This window comes from Mirounga leonina, unplaced genomic scaffold (genome assembly GCF_011800145.1).
Source record: "Mirounga leonina isolate KUSES-001 unplaced genomic scaffold, KU_Mleo_1.0 Mir_115, whole genome shotgun sequence".
In the NCBI taxonomy this organism is placed as follows: Eukaryota; Metazoa; Chordata; class Mammalia; order Carnivora; family Phocidae; genus Mirounga; species Mirounga leonina.
Genome location: NW_023270268.1, coordinates 91,456,010 through 91,476,073, shown reverse-complemented (window position 1 = coordinate 91,476,073; position 20,064 = coordinate 91,456,010). Strand labels below are relative to the sequence as shown.

Sequence of the window (20,064 nt, the reverse complement as noted above, 5' to 3'; positions counted from 1 at the left end):
TGAGTATCCATTTACTCAGCAAGATAGAAGACAGGAACCCCAGCTTTGAGCAGGGCAGCAGCAGGTGCTTCTCTTTATATGGAAGCTCTTGCTGGGTCCACACAGACAAACACATAGCTATTTAGTCCCCTGGTTACAAAGCTTAGAGGCAAGGAGGAGAGATTGACATTGGGTAGGTGCAGACCTGCCCTGGTTTCCGTGCCTCAGGGGCCAGGATGTCTTGTAATGATTCCATAGACACAGTGTCCAGGGTCCCCTTAATCGATTCACTCGGTTACAAAAGTCAGCACACTCAGGAAAACTCAAACCTATGGTTTCCTATTAGGTATTACTAGTTCGTTTATAATTCCTTCCAATCAAATGCTAGTTACCACTTGGAGGTCAGGTAGTGTTGCTTAGTAACATAGTTGATACAAACTACCTTATCGAATTGCTAGGAAAACAGAGCTAGAGAGTCAATTGAAAGTAAAATTCTCATGAGAATTCTCAGAAGAAAGGAAGTGAACCCTTTGTATATACCTTCTTTCTCAACCCTTCTCTGGTCAAGCACATCATCTACTATTTTGGCGTGAGAGTATGCTATCAGGATAGGGAAGACACAAGGCTCGCGGGGAAATTTGAGCCTGGCATTCAGAAGGTTTGAGTGTTAGCCAGCTCTGCCACTAACTGTGTAATTTTTACAATAATGTCCCTTCACTAGAGGTTTGCCTGCACTTATGTGACCAACAGACCCTCTGCAAGGGAATCGATGGGGACCTTAAGTTTCAGTCAAAGAGGATCATGGAAGGAATATTGAGATGAAGGGTCAGTTAAGAAAGAAAACAGAGGGGGCGCCTAGGTGGCTCAGTTGGGTAAGCATCTGCCTTTGGCTTAGGTCATGATCCCAGAGTCCTAGGATCAAGCCCTGTGTCAGGCTCCCTGCTCAGTGGGGAATCTGCTTCTCCCTTTCCCTGTCCTCCTCCCCTCACTTGTTCCCTCTCTCACTCTCTCACTCACTCACTCTCTCAAATAAATAAAATCTCTAAAAAAAGAAAGAAAGAAGAGAGAAAACTGACAAAGAACTTTTAAATACCAAGCTATAGCTGTAATTTACAGCAGAAAATCTTTTGTTTTTAATTAATAATGAAATAACCACCTCTGAAATCCCTAAAAATATAAACCATGTATTTACATATAACGTTATCCATACATCTATATAATATAAATCCAGGGACCATAACATTTTGCCTATCTTATTATTGTGATAAAAATCACCTTCAATATTTGGATAGTCATTTTTCTTACATGAAAATTTAATAAGATAAATAATTTACATAGTTTAAATTGAGTATGTCTGCATTTACTTCTGAGTATAAAGTATCTCTTTACTGCTTTATTAATGTTTGGAACATGATGCTTAGTTGCTCCCATGTATGTACTCTCTCTTCCTTCTCTGTGGGAAGGAGGGAAGGACAGATATGAGATTATTTAATAATGCTTAGGGAATGTAGGCATGGACCTTGATTTTAAAATATTTTTAATCAGCTGGAAGACAATGGAGAACTAACTGAGGAATTTCTGGGCAAATATCTAAGAGAAGACAAATTCAGAGAGTTGATGCTGGCATTTGCAGTCACTTTTTGTCCCCCCTGAGGGAATATGCACATTCTAGAAAATGGGGCTGAAAAGCTGAGTGATATTTTCACCAGCTTTGTAAAACTAGGGGGACAAAAACTAGAGTCAAGCTAGAGGCCCTGGTAAGCCTCCTCCATTTGGGTTGGGACTCCAGCCCCTAGTTGGGATGAGGGGTGCCTGGGTGGCTCAGTTGGTTAAATGTCCAACTCTTGATTTCAGCTCACATCATGACCTCAGGGTCATGAGATCAAGCCCCATGTCAGCCTCTGTTCAGCATGGAGTCTGCTTGGGATTCTCTCTCTGAAATAAATAAAAATAAATCTTAAAAAAAAAAAAAGTACCTAACTCATCTGGTTCACAGCTGGAGAGGAATTTGCCTCAGGATGACTCATACCCTGACTCTCACCCATACCTGATTTAGAGGATAATTAGATGAGACTTAGTTGATGCTCTAATGAGTTAAGACTTTGGGGGCTATTGGGATGGAATGATTGTATTTTGCATGTGAGAAGGACATGAATGGTGGGGGGGGGCCTGGGGTGGAGTACTACAGACTTATGTCCCTCCAAAATTCAGATGTTAAAGCCCTAACTTCCAATATGATGGTATTTGGAGATGAGGGCTATGGGAGATAGTTGGCTTAGATGAGATCATGAGGGTGGGTCCCCCATGATGCGAATGGTGCCCTTATAAGAAGAGACACCAGAGAGCTTGTTCTTTTTCCTTGCCATGTGAGGACCTGGCAAGAAGGCAGCCATCTACAAACCAGGAAGAGAGTTCGCCCCGGAAACCGGCCATGCTGACATCTTGATCTGGGACTCCTAGCATCCAGAACTGTGAAAAAATGAATTTCTGTTGTTTAAGCTACCCAGTTATTTTGTTAAAGCAGCCTGAGCTAAGACACTTATGTTTAAAGAGATTAAAGTCAACATTGAAATTTTCAAGAGAACTGGAAATGATACAAATGATATAGCAGATTTCAGTAATCAGCAGTAATCAACATGAGAAACTCAGTGAATGGATTTAAGAGCAGGATAAATACAACTATGGAGAAAACTAATAAATTAGAAGATAGGTCAGAAGAATTTGCCTAGAAAGAATAAAGGAACAAAAAGGTGGAAACTACAGAGGAGATGCAAGGATAGATATAGGATAACTTAATCATTAGGAAGAGACAAAAAGATAGTAGAAATGGACCACTGATTCAAGAAATCTGACTACTAAGAGAAGAAATATGTTGGGAAATACTATGAAATGTGAATTTTTAAAAACCAATGAAAGACTCAATATTTAATAAGCCTTCTTAACCCCAGGCAAAAAAATATTAAAAATCTATACCTACATACACTTTAATATGACTGCTGAAAACAAAAGAAAGAATCTTTAGAGTTTTCAGAGGAAAAGGATGTGAATTACCTTCAGAAGAGCAATAATTAAACTGAAGTTGACTTCTCATCAGAAACAAAGCCAGAAAATAAAGGAATGATAGCTTCAAAATGCTGAAATAGTATAATAACAAAGGATCTATAACATGCAAATATGTCCGTCAAGAATGACAATGAAAGACATTTTCAGATAAGTGAAACAAAATTTGTCACTAGGAGATCTTCACTACAAGAAATTACTAAAGGGTGTTTTTCAAATAGAAGGAAAATTATCCCAGTTGGAAATTTGGAGATAAAGAATATGTGGCTATTTACTGACTGCTTAAAAAAAAAACAATAAGAAAAAGCAACAGCAGTGACATTACAATTACACAGCATAAGTAGTGTGGGAGTCCAAAATCCGTGTGTGGGCTAAATTGTTCTAAGCCATTTGCAGTATCTAGGAGCGGGATAGAGTGTTATTTAACATTATCTTTGATGACTCAAGGCAACAGTTTGTAACCTCTAAGGTAACTCCTAAAGCATAGTAGAAAGACGTAGGACATCTAAACTAATAGAAGAAAATGGAATAAAAAAAAAAAAAACCCTCAATATAAACAGAAGATAGAAAGGAGAGAAAAAGGAAACAAAACCAATAGAAAGCACTGGATAAAATGGTAGGTGTTTATCACTGATTCATCATTAATTTATATTAAATGTAAATAGCTAAATGCTCAAAGTCAGAATTTGTCAGACTGAATAAAAATAAATGCTGTTTGTAAGAGGCACATACAAAATCTAAATATACAGAATGCTTACAAGTTAAAGGATAAAAAAATATACCATAAAAAAAAATCACCCACAGGAAAGCAGATACAACGATATTAATATTAGACAAAGAAGACTTTAAGGCAGAAAGTCCTACTAGACAAAATGAAGGACACTTCATAAAGATAAAGGTTTTAATTCATTGGGAAGGTATGAGTCACAAATAGGAATGTATCTAGTAACATGGCCTCAACCTTTATAAAGTAAACTTAATAGAACTGCACGGAGAAACAAATCCAAAATAATGCTAGGAAATTTTAATCTCTATCAGGAACTGAGGAATAAAAGGAAATGGAAGATTTGAAATACATAATTAAGAAATTTGACCTGGGGCGCCTGGGTGGCTCAGTCGTTAAGCGTCTGCCTTCGGCTCAGGTCATGATCCCAGGGTCCTGGGATCGAGCCCCGCATCGGGCTCCCTGCTCAGCCAGGAGCCTGCTTCTCCCTCTTCCACTCCCCCTGCTTGTGTTTCCTCTCTAGCTGTCTCTCTCTCTGTGTCAAATAAATAAATCTTTAAAAAAAAAAGAAATTTGACCTAAAGCACATTTATAGAATATTATACCTAACAACTACTGAATGCATATTATTTAAGAATACACACAACAAACATGTACAAAAACTGACTATATATGGTCATAAAGCAAGTGTCAACCATTTCAAAGAGTTGAAATCCTGCAAAGTGTGTTCTTTGATAAAAATGCAAGGAAACTAGAAATCAGTGATAATTCTAATATATTTGGAAATTAAGAAATACAGATATAGACAATCTGTTCATCAAAGAAAGTGTGATAATAGAACTAGAAAATACTAGAATACTAGTATTCTAGATACTAGAATACTAGAAAAATGACAAAAATGCTATGTATGTATCAAACTTGTGGAACACTGTTAATGTGACGCTTAGAAATTTGTAGTCTTAAAGGCATTTATTTGAAAAGGTGAAAATAAGACTAAGCATCCTTTTCAAGAAATTATAAAAAGGACAGTAAATTAGATGCAAAAAAGCAAAAGGAAAGAAAAAACATAAAATTTTGAAGAAAAACATGCATAAGTTGGGGGGAAAAGAATTTAATAAAACAAAACAGACATGTCTTCTGATTTTAGGTAGGATGTAGTAGGTAGCTGCAACATTTAAAGAAAATGGATACATTGTAAACATCATTATTTTTAAAGACATCGGAGAGCTATGGAAATCAAAGGGACTAGATGAACTATAACAGCAGAGGAAAGTCCTTCCTAAGTGATCTGAGATCACTGGCCATTTTCTTGCCTTGGGGCATTGGCCAAGTTTGGGTACAAGCTGGGGCTCAGGCTTGCCAAGGGCAGAGGGTCTTTATTTACTAGGGGAAACAAATCAACAAGGCTTTTAAAATCAGTATGGGCTGGCATGATGGATTACAATCAAGAGGAGTCCTGAATGTATGGCCAAATTTCCCCACAGAATGTCAGCAGTAGATTTTTATTTTATTTATTTATTTATTTATTTTAAAGATTTTATTTATTTGACAGAGAGACACAGCGAGAGAGGGAACACCAGCAGAGGGAGTGGGAGAGGGAGAAGCAGGCTTCCCGCTGAGCAGGGAACCCGAAGCGGGGCTCGATCCCAGGACCCTGGGATCATGACCTGAGCCGAAGGCAGACGCTTAACAACTGAGCCACCCAGGCGCCCCAGCAGTAGATTTTTAGTGGATAAACATTTTACTAGTGAAAACATGTTTGAATCTATCATGTGTTATTTAACCAGCTGTTTAAATGGTGATCTTCACTCAGTCTCATGGATTTAACCATTGTTAATTTATTGTTCCATGATTTTTTTTGTTTTTTTTTCCAGAAATAGCTGTATGTTCTGACTTGCCTACCTCACTGATACTTGATGGCTTAGCACTGATAACCTTTCAGTGTGAGTTTTTGAGTCAGATTAAGATTGAGATTTTTCTAAATAAGTAAACTACCCTTATCCACCATTATGGAATACTGAATGGCTTTGGGAAATTAGCTTTTGCTGTAGACTTGATAATATTTTTTAATGAATCCAACCTAAAATTACAAGGCAAAACAGAGCTTATATGGCAGAATTTACACTATGGTAAAATCATTTCAATGGCAACTAACATTAAATCACAAGTAATGGCAAGCTGCTTTATATACTTCCTGTGCTGTCACAAGTTAAAACAAGAAGCACGATTTTAATTCCCACACATAGTTGCAGTGAATATGTTTTCTGAGTTTACACCTCCAGGAGCATTTTCTGGACCTTGAAACAAGTGCAGAGGAAATTTTCCTACATCAAAGTCTCTAACTGTGGGATGGAGGAATGTCCACTTAACCTTCTACTGGAAGCAATTAATATACATTGTAATGACATGCTAAGAGGGAAATATCAAGAGAAGAATCTAATGGAGTTCTGTAAATGCCTCCCAAGCAATAAATACGCACAATGAAAAGCTTATGCTCATGGATTGATATCAGTGTTGGCAGCATGCATCTGTGTGACAGACATGTTCCAAGCTGAAATGGGGGTGTGTGTTGGGGGGTCTCACTGTAAATGCTTATCGGCTATTGGTGACATGTAATCAATTTTGATGATCTGAACCTTAATTGAGCAAAATGTTATCCCCTAAATAAGACTTCCATTTTTCTCATTAGTAGACTTATATTAAAAACAAACCTGTAGTCAATTATTATTACTATCTTTTGAATTTTATCAAAAATTTTGTGAAAGTTTGTTTTCTCTCGTTGAGGACCTACATAACATCCTCAATTTTGTTTATTGGCCCCCAAAGTCTAAAATTCTTACTATCAGGCCCTTTGCAGAAAAAGTTTGTCAATTCCTACTATGTAGCAGTTAAAATGAATGAAGAGATTCATATATTTCTGAGATTCATCCATGTTGTAAGTATCAGATCCAAAAAAGAAAACTACAGTATGAATCTATTTATATAAAGTTTAAAATCAGCACTAAACTATGGCATTTAGGAGGTAAAGATAGAAGAAAATCAAGAAAGTGAATATGGAAAAAATCAAGTAAAAATCAGAATAGTGATAACTTTTAGAGAATAGAGATGGTTGTGATTGGGAAGGAGTAAGTGGGAGCTTATAGGACTTCTTGACCTGGGTGGTATTTACACAGATGAATATTTAACATTAATTCACTAAGCTGCACATTGGTGTTCTGTTATTTTCTCATATGTGTCATATTCCTTGATTAAAAGCTAGAAATATGTTTGCATATATACAAACATATGTGCATTCATGAGGCCTACAATAAACATTAAATATTTCTGGAAAGATCAACAAGAAATTGGTTATTTGTCAGTAGACCTGGGGACTGAAGGGAAACAGATATACTTTCCTCATGTTTATATCCTTTTGTAGTTTAAATTTTTTTACAGTGTACACAAAGTAAGTTTTCAGTTATAATTCAGTTAATGTAAGGCTTGTAAGTCCTGTAATTTGGAAACTGAGACCCTGTGAGTTAAGAAACATTTGGGTCATGGGGCTCATAAGTAGCAGAGCTGGGATATGTCTGGTGATATCTGGCTTCTGAACCAAGGCTCTTTGTAATTGTATCACAGTAATTTTTTGTATGTATTGGTCTGATAATGATTGTTTCTTAAAAGATGACATAATCAAACATTTGTGGGGTTTTTTGTGTTGTTTTTTTTTTTACAGATTATCTTTTTTAAAAAGAAGCTATACAAATCATCATATGGAATTCCAATAATCTATGCTTCTCCCAAGATGTGCAGCTTTTATGGACTTGTCAATGTGTAATTCATGAGGAAAGATCTTTCTTCTCCATAAACTTCCAATAATTTAAAATTATTTTCAGTCATAATAATCAAACAAAGGAGTTTATTCTCTTCAGTGTTTCCCAGATGCTCTACTTCAAGAGAAAATTTTCTCATGTCTCATTTCAACATTTTGTTAACTAAGAGGATATTCTGGCTTGCTGAATCAAACAAAAAGAAATGTTATTGAATATTTCTTACGTAGTTTTGGCTTGATATCCATAGTCCATTGACCTTATCTGCTAAGTTTGAAAGCATGCATACCCCATGACCTGGCACTTCATCTCCTAGATATATATGCAGGAGAAATACATGAGTGTGTGCACCAACAGGCATGACAAGAATGTCCACAGCAGTACTTTTCATGATAGCCCCTAAACTAGAAACCCAAACATCCATTGACATTGGAATAGAAAAACAAGCTGTGGTATATCCATACAATGGTCCATCAACTTACCATTGAGCTTTAGATCTAAGAAGAATATTCATGCAATACCCATAGAGAGGGTGCTGTTGGGGAACAATCTGTCCGTCCTGTGTGTTGACAAACATCACGATCCCTCCTCATTTAAAGATTGGTAAATATGAAAAAAACAAAAGTCTCAACAACAAATCTACATGGGCCCCATACGCATGTTACTCTGAAAACAGAATAAAAGCCTATCTTAGAAAATATCCTTCTCTAGGAAACAGGAAAAGCTTCAGAAGCTATCTGCTTGATGATTTTAATAGGAGGCAAAAAGAAATGGCCTCTTAGGAAACTGCAGCAGAGAATAAGAAGAGCAGACGCCAACAAACAGACGCAGGCTGAAAAGAAAAGAAAGCTGGCTAAGATGAAAAAAAAATACAAAAAGATTAAAAAATCCAGTGAAACACATTTGGATGCAGTTAAAAGAACAGAAATATCAAAGCAGAGAATAAAAGAGGTGATGTTGCTAACAAATTTATTGTCATCCAGTATGGTTTGGGAAGGATAAGGAGATGAAAATGACAAAGAGGTTAGCTCTGGATCACCAATCCTAAAGCAATACGAACCAAAACAAATAAAAATAAAGTTATAATAAAAGATTTTCTGAGCTGAAAAAATACTTGATCATATAAATTTGAAAAGGTTTACCTTGTATTAGGAAAACTGTGATCAGGGTAACTTATTTTCACCAGAGAATCACTGACACACAGATAAGTACTGCACAAGTAAGGAGGCAGTTGCGTTTTGTTTTGTTCCTCTAAAAATGCTAACCTGGGGGCGCCTGGGTGGCTCAGTCAGTTAAGCATCTGCCTTTGGCTCAGGTCCTGATCCCAGCATCCTGGGATCAAGCCCCGCATTGGGCTCCTTGCTTGGGGGAGTCTGCTTCTCCTTCTCCTGCTCCCTCTGCTTGTCTCTCTCTCTCGCTCCCTCTCTTTCTCTGTTAAATAAATAAATAAAATCTTTAAAAAAATAAAAATGCTAACCTGAATGAGGTAATAGTTATTCACTTGTAAAATAAAAAATCAGTAACCCAAGACAAAATGAGAAGCAGCAAATTAGGCATGATGGGATAGGAGATGGGGGCGGGGTGGGGGGTTGCTATACAATAGCAGGCAACAGCTGACTTATTCTGTAAATAGCCAGATAGTAACTATTTTAGGTTTTTCTGGCCAGATTCTGTTGCAATTACTCAATTCTGCCATTATAAGGGGAAAGTGGCAATGGATAACACATAGAAGGAACATGGCTGTGTTCCAATAAAACTTTACAAAAACTAGCAGCAGCCAGATTTGGCCCGTGAGCTGTAGTTGGCCCATCCCTGCTGTATAGCAATGAACTAAAGTTAAAATCAACACCTGAAAAAGTGTTTTTAAAGTGGCTTTTAATAAAGAACATATCATGAAACAGAATATTTTCTAAAACAGTATTTATCTTTATGCAGTCTTCTAAAACTAAGATTTGTATTTAGACAAAAAGAAAAATACAAGGTATTACAGAATTCTCATTAGTTCATTGAAGTTTACCAGGAGAGGAAAACTTTTTTTCTGTTACTAGGAACCTTCTCCTTATAATGGCTTTAGTTAAAACACCTGAACTTTAATAACCTTTGCTCTTAAAAATAAAACACCTTGGGTGATAAACAAAACTCATGTTTAAAGCCATGTGATCATGGCAGCTGAAGCCATGTAGTTGGCTGGGACTAGACTAGTATAATCAATAGCAATATACAATCACAATGAACTGATTTGTAAGGTAGAAAACTTTTTTCATGGATGCATAATCATATATAGTGAATCCTTGTGCCACTTAACAAAGGCATTGCCTCTTCCCAACATGCTTAAGAACAGGCAAAGTAAAATCCAAGGAAGAAGTGTGTAGTGTGAGTTAAGGATCTCTTTGGGATGAGAAACGTAAGCACAACATTGTTAGAGATTCCAAAGCCTTAAGTGCAGAACTCCTAGACAGACAGTTTAAAGTCTGAGTATATGTTGATTCAAAGGAACCCTCATCCCCCTCCTCAATTCTGGACCATGGTACCCACTTGGGAGTAGAGTTGCACCTACTAAGATGACTTGGAGTACTTTTATGCAGCAAGCTGCACAGAGAGGCTTACAGACCCAGTTACCAGTAGAATGGAGAATGCCTGCCGGCATATACGCACTTAGCACTGGCCTCCAACTGTGCTTACCACTTGTGGAGCAAAGGCCAGGCTAGCCCCTTAGCAGTGGAGTAGCAGGGAGGTTAAGAGAATATGCTCTGGAGCCAGTGGTCTGGATCGAAATCCCAGTCCAATGACAGTGTGTCCTCAGACAAGTTACTTAATCTCCTTAAGTTTTAGCTTCCTCAAATCTAAAATGGTATAACCACAGAATGGACATCATCAGGTTGGTATGAGGATGTAATGAATTAATTCATGTAAAAGGCTTAGGACAGCAGCTGCCATATGGTAAGCATTCAGTAAGTACCATTTAGCTGTTTTTATTATCACTATGGGATAGACGCAAAGGATATGGGTAGAGCAAAGTAACTACATCTGCTACACAGAATGTGGTTCAGTGGGTGTCAGAGGCTAACTGATCAGATGAATTTCTCCATTTCACTTGGGGATGAGTGAGAGAGAGAGGAATGAGTGCCCCATGTTCTTTAGAATCTTGAAGTGTTGATGATACTCACTCTCTACCAGACACCAGAGCAGTAGAAGGAAACCATAAGTATTGTGAAGAAGAATTTCCCAGAAAACTTAACGAAAACCATTGAAGGAGGCTTCTTTTATTCCAGGTGTCAAATGTTGAAGAAACTGGAAACAAAGGCTATAATAGTTCTTAACCACGGTTGCATGCTAAAGTCATTGAGTACTTTAAAAAATTGGGTCTTGGGCCTCACCAGATCCAGGCGAGGGTATTTGTTTAAAGCTTCCCAAGTGATCTAATGTACATTCACAAATTTAGAATAGGAGAAACTGGGGCGCCTGGGTGGCTCAGTTGGTTGGGCGGCTGCCTTCGGCTCAGGTCATGATCCCAGGGTCATGGGATCGAGTCCCACATTGGGCTCCCCGCTCTGCGGGGAGCCTGCTTCTCAACCTCTCCCACTCCCCCTGCTTGTGTTCCCTCTCTCGCTGTGTCTCTCTCTGTCAAATAAATAAATAAAATCTTTAAAAAAAAAAAAAAGAATAGGAGAAACCTTTCCCAAGGAAACTGTCCCTCCCCAAGTATTTACCATTCAGAAACTTACCATGGGAGACGTGTCTTTAGTCCAGGCTTTAATGATATTTTATTTCTAAAGCCTCAAGGATTCCAAAGACCAGGAAAAAAATTGTGGGAGCAAACACAGATACTGGGCACAATCATAGAACTGACTTCCTCTGCCATTGCCCATCTCACACTTGATTGTAATTGTCTGTGTAACCATCTCTCTCACCAATTGGACTGTTAGCTCTGAGGGGAGGGCAGGAGCTGTGCCTCCTGAGTACATTTGTTTTTATTCCTCGTGCCTGGCACAGTCTCTGGCACATGGTAATCTCTCAATAAGTATTTCTTGAATGAAATTCTACATAATGTTTGTAAAAGCAAATACTTGTATGATTTTGAAGAACATTTGTGATGTCTTGGTATTTTATGGTATGAAATGAGTTTTTAAGAGTAAAATTCTAATTTATAATATTCATTTCTAGCAAATAAATGTTTAACTTGTTGTGATTCAACTGGTGAATGTTGTGAAGGAACCAAGTAAGTCTATACTACATCCCGAAGGGAGTTTTTCCCGCTTATTCTGGACAAATAACATTAACAACTTAAAAAACCTCCAACAGAGGTTTTAGAGAAGATGCAGAAATGTACTTCTCAATATTTTTAATAAAGGTTAAAGGCATCATATTAAAATAGTACCATAAAATCGGCTTCTAAAGAAGAGGCCAGCAATTCTCCTCCACTAATAGGTAGGTAGGGAGGGAGGGAGGGAGGTAGGTAGGTAAGTAGATAGGTAGGTAGATGGATAGACAGACAGACTAGACAAAATTGTCAAAAACACCCATTTTAGGGCACTAGAAATCTATCAGAGATGGCCAACACATTGAAAACCTGCTAAAGATTCAGGTAAGAACAGCTCAGGTCTACTCTCCCCGCAGCCCCCATGCAGCTCAGTCTGCAAGAATGGCAGTCTTCCAGTCCAGCAGCTTTGCTGCCAGAGAGGAAAGACTTGATTTAGGGTGGGGAGATGGAGAGAAATCTTATGACATTGTAGGCTAAAGGTAGCACCTTCTTCTCAGTAGCTGATAGAAAAATTAAATAAGTACAGTTTTAGATGATTTGAACAACACTACTCACTGCCTTGACCTAATGCTAATCAGAACACTACATCTAACTACCACAGGATATGCATTCTTCTCAAGTGTACCTAGGACATTTGCTGAGATAGGCCATATCCTGTGCCATAAAACAAGTCTCAATAAATTTCAAAGAACTGAAATCTTATGAAATATATTCTCTGGACACAAATAATTGAATTAGGAATCAAAAGTAAAAAATAAGGTTAGAAAATTCCCAAACATTTGGACATTAAACAATATATTTCTAAATAAACTTTGGATCAAATAAGAAATCACAATGGAAGTTAGAAAATACTTTGACCTGAATGATTAAGAAAATACAATTTTGAAATTTATGGGATGCAGCTAAAGCAGTGCTTAGAGAGAAATAATTTTATATACTCCTGAGAAAAGAGGTTTAAAACCAAGTGAGTTTCCAAAATAGGAAAGATACAAAAAGAAAAAGTAAACCCAAAGTTAAGTAGTAAGGTGGATATTTTAAGAACAGAAATCAATGAACAGAAGACTTACAAACAACAGAGATAACAAAGCCAAAATTTAGTTCTTTGAAAAGATTAATAAAATTAATTCCTAGCAAAATTAGTTTAAAAAAGAAAACACAAATTATCAATGTCAAAATGAGAAGGGCTATCACCCCAATGAAAGAAGGTACATCACTACAGATCCTACAGGCATTAAAAGACGAATAAGGGAATATTTGGAAAATTTATAACAATAAATTTGATAGCTTACATGAAATGGACAAAGTCCTTGAAACACAGAATTTACCAAAACAGATATAATAAAATACAATATCTGAATAGCTCATTACCTTTTAAATTGTTTATCAAAAAATTTTCCCTCAAAGAAACATTCAGGACCAGATGGTTTCAGTGGTGAATTAATAAATCAATCAAATAAATTCAATCCCATAAATTCATCAAACATTTAAGGATACTGATACAAATTTTATACAAACTCAGAAAATAAAGAGGAAACACCTCCCATCACACTTTAAGAGGCCAGTAAAATCATGATACCAAAACCTAACAAAGATAAGAAAATAAGGTTAAAGATTTATATCCCTCATGAATATAGATGCTAAAAGTCATTAACAAAATGTTACCAAATCAAATCCAGCACTACACAAATGAAATAAAAACCAGGACAATACATCAGGACCAGTAGATTTATTCCAAAGATGTAAAGTTGGTTCAACATTCAAAAACCAATATAATTCACCATATTAATAGAAAAAAAGATAAAAGCATTATGATCTTAATAATTGAAGAAAAAATTCAAATTCTACACTCATTTAGGATTAGAAATTCTCAAAAAACTAGGAATAGAAAGGAACTTCTTCAATCTAACAAAAGAATCCATACAAAATCCTACAGCTAGCATAATAGCCAATGGTGAAATACTGAATGCCACCCACCTCAAAACTGGTAACAAAGCAAGGATATCCACCCCACCTTCCTATTCAATATTGCTTCTAATTGGTGCAATAAAGTAAGGGGGAAAAAGCATAAAGACTGGAAAGGAACAAGTAAAACTAAAAACATTTTGCAAAAAACATAATTATTTACACAGAACAACCTAAGAAACACTAAAGAACAACTACTAGACTTATTTAACAAAGTTAAAGGACACAGGACAATATACAGAAAAATACGTATTTCTATATACTAGCAACAATTGGAAGATGCAAAGAAAAATTAAATTCTATTTACAGGAGCGCCTGGGTGGCGTTAGGTTAAGTTAGGTTAGGTTAAGTGTTAGGTTAGGTTAAGTGTCTGCCTTCAGCTCAGGTCATGATCCTAGGGTCCTGGGATTGAGCCCCCCATCAGGCTCTCTGCTCAGTGGGAAGCCTGCTTTTCCCTCTCCAACTCCCCCTGCTTGTGTTCCCTCTCTTGCTGTCTCTCTGTCAAATAAATAAATAAAATCTTTTAAAAAATTCTATTTCAGTAGTATCAAAAGACCTAAATGCTTAAAACTTAATAAATTTAACAAAAGACATAGAAGACCTCTGCACTGAAAACTACAAAATACCATGAAAAAAATTAATGACCTAAATGAAGAGATATACAATGTTTGTGAACTAGAACACACATTATTATTATGATGTTGACTCTCCCCATATAGATCTATAGATTCAATGCAATCATCAACAACACAGGCATTTTAACTTTGATAAGTTGATTTTAAAATTTACATGGTAAACTAAAGGACTACGAAAAAGCCAAAACAATTGTGAGCAAAGTTTAATGGTTCATGCTACCTGATATCAAAACTTGCTCTAAAGCTGATTCCAGGAATTGCTATAAAGACAGCATAATGTTAGCATAAGGATAGGTAAATAGATAAATGTTACAGAATATGGGGTCTAGATATAGGCCCATACATTTACAGTTAATTGATTTTTGACTAAGCTGGCAAAGCTATGTAATGGGGAAAGGAAAGTCTCTTCAACAACTGGTGCTAGAAAAACTGAATAAATAAAGGGGGGAAATGAGTCTTGATACCTACATCACACCAAACACAAAAATTAATTTGGGATGGATCTCAGAATTAAAAGCTTAAACAATAAAGCTCCTTGAATAAAACATAGGAGAATGTCTTCGTGACTTATCTGCAGAGGACCCAAAAAATACTAATCATAAAAAAAAAAAAGGCTGATATGCCTATAGATTCTTCTGAGGAAAGGTTGTTCACCATTATGACCAATATGGACACAAAACCCAACACAGCAAGGTCTTGGGCTTCTGAAATAGGCTTTCTTGTTCTATTGATCACTTTTCTCAAAAGGAAAGCCTTACTACAAACCACCTGTGTCATCTCCTTGTACAGAGAAGGGAACGGAGATGTACACAGAGAAGAAATGAGATATCCATTAGCATTGGTGATATCAGCAAAATAGCAGAGTGGCCTGCTCCAAACTCCTGTCCCTCCAGGAAGCACATAGATTCTATAGATTCAAACAGCAACAACTAGAACCAACTTTGCCAGAACTCTTGAAAAAGTCAAAGGTTTCTAACAACCAAGCAGATGCTGAATCAAGAAAAGGACAACTTAAAAATGGTAGCAAAGTGATCACGGGACTCTGGGAAAGATGACAGAATAGGAGGATCCTAGGCTCACCTCATCCCACGGATACACATATATAACACCCACATCAGTGGTTGTTATATATATATGTTATATATGTCAACATGCCCTTGACATAACCCAGAAAATGACTTGAAGATTGGCAGAACAGACTCTCCACAGCTAAATGTAGAGAAGAAGCCACAGTGAAAATGGTAGGAAGGTCGATGACGTGATCAGGAACTAAACTGACCCAGGAGACGGTATGCAGGAGGGAGGGACCCACAGGTGTGGGGAGAGGAGACGAGCAGACCCCAGTCCAGACACCCCAGGCACAAGGGACCTGTACTGGGAAGACGAACCCTCATAACATTTGGCTTTGAAAACCGTATGACCTAACTTTGTGCATTCTTACAATCAGTGGGGCTTAACACCTGGAATGTTAAAAATCAGTGAGCCCACCCCCGGGGAGAGCTGGAGGGTGATAGGAAACTGAGTCCCTGCCCTTAAAAGAGACAATGTAACAAACAGCCCCATGGAGATACAGCATAGAAGCAGCAGTTTGAAAAATGCTTGGCATATAGGGGAGGGAGATTTGTTCACTAATCTCAGAGCATATGCTGGAGGGGCAGGGATCTTTGGGAGACTTCAGCAAGAACAAAAGAGCTGGCAGACACCATTTCCCTTCCCTGCCCCCTAGCCTAGATAAAAGGACACCTGTGAGAACCAGCACAATGTGAATACCCTCACCTAGCTTGCTAACAATGCACCCTGCACCCCACCCCCTTCTGAAGACTGCCCCCTCCAGCCCAGCCTTAGCAAGAGTTTTCCTAGGTGGCTGCAGGTTCCCTCCTGCAGCAGACCAGGTGGGACCTTGCTGTCACCGCATCCCTGTTATCCACATATTCTCCAGCAGATCCACTCCATCAAACATGCCCTTGACAGGAGTCCATCCAAAGCAGCACCATAGCCTGGCAGTATGCAAGCAGGCCTGACCAGGGTCAGCCCACTCTAAAGTGACTTCTGCCCCAAAGAGAAAGGAAGAAAACCACACATACCAATTTGACTGCAGCCCCAGCAGTGGGGCCCCACCCACCAAGGAAAGCTTCTCAGGGGACAACAGAGGGAGAGCGGCCTGTAGTTCTGTGACTCAACTCAAGCCCAAAGCAGCCCCAGACTAGCTCACTAATAGCACAGGGACCAAGCCCTGTCCACAAAAGACAAAGAAAGCCATTGCAGATGACTCGACTGAAGGCAAATATAACTCAGCCACAATAGTAGGGCACACACAACACACACAGACACCCTGAAGTGCCAGGTTCTGGTAAAGAGGGGATATTGCACCACAGGGCATTATAGGACCTCTTCTTCCTAAAGCCATGACTTTCAAGAGGAGGAGATGTGGCTGACTTTCCTAACACACAGAAACAGACACAGAGAGTTACGCAAAATGAGGACACAGAGGAGTATGTCCCAAATGAAAGAACAAGACAAAATCACAAGAGAGCTAAAGGAAATGGAGATAAGTAACATGTCTAATAGAGAATTTAAAGAAATGGCCATAAAGATACTAGCTGGACTTGAGAAAAGAGTGGAGGATCTCAGGGAGACCCTCAAGAAAGAGAAAAAAAAAACAAAAAAGAACCAATCAGAGAACTGAAATTAAAAATACACTAGAAGGAATAAATAGTAGACAGGAGGAAGCAGAAGAACAGGTCAGTGACCTGGAGAAGAGAGTAGTGGAAAGTATTCAAGCTGAATGAACAGGAGAGAGAAAAAAATAATAAAAAAATGAAAATAGATTAAGGGAATTCAGCCACACCACCAAACATAATAACCTTCACATTACAGAGATCCAAAAAAGGACAAGGGAGGGGGGGAGAAATTTTTATTTGAAGAAATAGTAGCTGAAAACTTCCCAAATCTGGGGAAGAAAACACAAATTCAGATCCAGGAAGCACAGAGAGCCCCTCAAAATATCAACCCAAGGAGGTCCACACCAAGACATAGTGATTAAAATGGCAAAAACTGGGGCGCCTGGGTGGCTCAGTTGGTTAAGCGACTGCCTTCGGCTCAGGTCATGATCCTGGAGTCCCTGGATCGAGTTCCGCATCGGGCTCCCTGCTCAGCGGGGAATCTGCTTCTCCCTCTGACCCTCCTCCCTCTCATGCTCTCTGTCTCTCATTCTCTCTCTCTCTCAAATACATAAATAAAATCTTTAAAAAATAAAAATAAAAATAAATAAATAAATAAAATGGCAAAAACTATTGATAAAGCAGCACAAGGAAACTTACCTATAAGGGAAACCACGTAAGGATATCAGTTGGTTTTTCAACAGAAAACAGGCCAGAAGGGAGATATGATATCATCAAAATGCTGGAAAAAAAAAACAAACCTGCAACCAAGAAGACTGTATCCATCAAGGCTATCATTCAGAATAGGAGAGAGAGAGTTTCCCAGACAAATACAAGTTAAAGGAATTCATCACCACTAAAAACCAGCCTTACAAGAAATGAGTGGAAAGGAAACACCATAAGCAGGAGTAAGAAAAGTAGGAGGCACAGAAGCAGTAAAATTAAGCATATCTATAAAAATCAATCAAGGGATTCACAAAATAAAAGGATGTAAATTATGGCGCCATATGCCTAAAATGTGGGAGGAAGAGGAATAAAAATTTAATGCTTTTAGAATGGGTTTAAACTTAAGCCACCGTCAACCTAAAATAGACTGCTATGTGCATAAGATGTTACATGTAGACCTAATGGTAACCACAAATCAAAAACCAGTAATAGATATGCAAAAAAATAAAGAGAAAGGAATCTAAGTACATCACTAAAGAAAGCCAGCAAACCATGAGAGAAGAGAGTAAAAGAAAAGAACAGAGAACTACAAAAACAATCATAAACAAGTAACAAATGGAAATACATACTTATCAGTAATTACTTTGAATGTAAATGAACTAAATGCTTCAATCAAAAGACATAGGGTGATGGAATGGATAAAAAAAAAAGAACAAGATTGAGCCCCATGTTGGGTGTAGAGATTACTTAAATAAATAAAAATAAATTTTAAAAAAGTCCATCTATATGCCTATAAGAGACTCATTTCAGACCTAAAGGCACAAGCAGATTGAAAGTAAAGGGATGGAAAACATTTATCATGCAAATGGAAGTGAAAAGAAAGCCAGGTTAGCAATATTTCTATCAGACAAAATAGACTTTAAAACAAAGACTGTAACAAGAAACAAAGAAGGACACTATGTAATCATAAAGGAACAATCCAACAATAAGATATAACAATTGTAAATATTTATACACGGAACATGAGAGCACCCAAATACATAAAGCTGCTAATAATAAACATACAAGAAGTGATCGATAGTAATACAATAATAGTAGGGAATTTTAACACCCCACTTACATCAATGGATAGATCATCCAAACAGAAAATCAACAAGAAATCAGGGGCTTTGAATGACACACTGGACCAGATGGATCTAAGTGAGATATTCAGAACATCACATCCTAAAACAGAGGAATACACATTCTTTTCAAGTGCACATGGAACATTCTCCAGAAGAGATCATATGTTGGGCCACAAAACAAGTCTCAACATTAAAAAAATTTGAAGTCATATTATGCATCTTTTCCAACTACAACACCATGAAACTAGAAAACAACCACAAGCAAAATCTGGAAAGAACATACATACATAGTGCTCCTTTTGGCACCACATATACTAAAATTGGAACAATACAGAGAAGATTAGCATGGCCCCTGCACCAGGATGACATGCAAATTTGTGAAGCATTCCATATTTTTCTTTTACATCAACATGGATGGGACTGGAGGAGATTATGCTAAGTGAAATAAGTCGAGCAGAGAAAGTCAATTATCATATGGTTTCACTTATTTGTGGAACATAAGGAATAGCATGGAGGACATTAGGAGAAGGAAGGGGAAAATGAGGGGGGGGGAATTGGAGGGAGAGATGAACCATGAGGGACCATGGACTCTGAGAAACAAACAGGGTTTTAGAGGGGAGGGAGGTAGGGGGGTGGGTTAGCCTGGTGATGGGTATTAAGGAGGGCACGTACTGCATGGAGCACTGGGTGTTATACGAAAACAATGGATCGTGGAACACTACATCAAAAACTAATGATGTAATGTATGGTGATTAACATAACATAATTAAAAAAAAAACAACTACTGTGTCTTTTCTGGCGGTTTTCTTAGCTTCGAGCAAGGCCTGTTGTGGAGGCTGTGCTTGCAGACGGCAGAGGCCCAGCTGTCCCATAGCCTTCTTCCTGCCTGCTCGGCCACGAGCTTGCGAGAGCCCCAAAAGATCCCTGCAGAAACCGGAGAATGGTTTCTTTGCCTCGGTGATGTTAGGACCTGCTGTAAATAATTCACCCTTTTTATAAGCGAGCTGCGACCAGGCACTTGCGAGCCAGGAGAGATTTGAGAGATGATGAAAGCCACGTATTTTGCCCACAACCCAAGGACTTCTGGCAAGTTGCCCCACCTGAGCTGGGATCCTGCCCCCTTTTTTTCCACCCCTAGACACAGAAATGCCGATCTTTACAAAAAGGTCTACTTTTTTTTTTTT

General features: G+C 38.0%; 1 protein-coding gene and 1 non-coding gene across 4 annotated transcripts in view; both read left to right on the top strand.

The window, feature by feature from the left end:
• Nucleotides 1-9,810, top strand: part of CFAP91 (cilia and flagella associated protein 91) — a 109,149-nt gene extending 99,339 nt beyond the window's left edge. For all 3 annotated transcript variants that reach the window (XM_035000085.1, XM_035000084.1, XM_035000083.1), the window contains exon 18: nucleotides 7,479-9,810. The gene's annotated coding sequence lies outside the window, so the exon portion shown is untranslated. The remainder of the gene's footprint in view (nucleotides 1-7,478) is intronic.
• A 9,360-nt stretch (nucleotides 9,811-19,170) lies between these two features.
• Nucleotides 19,171-19,277, top strand: LOC118007147. The gene has a single exon (XR_004678282.1). It is a non-coding gene; the product is annotated as a U6 spliceosomal RNA (small nuclear RNA).
• The last annotated feature ends 787 nt before the right edge of the window (nucleotides 19,278-20,064 follow it).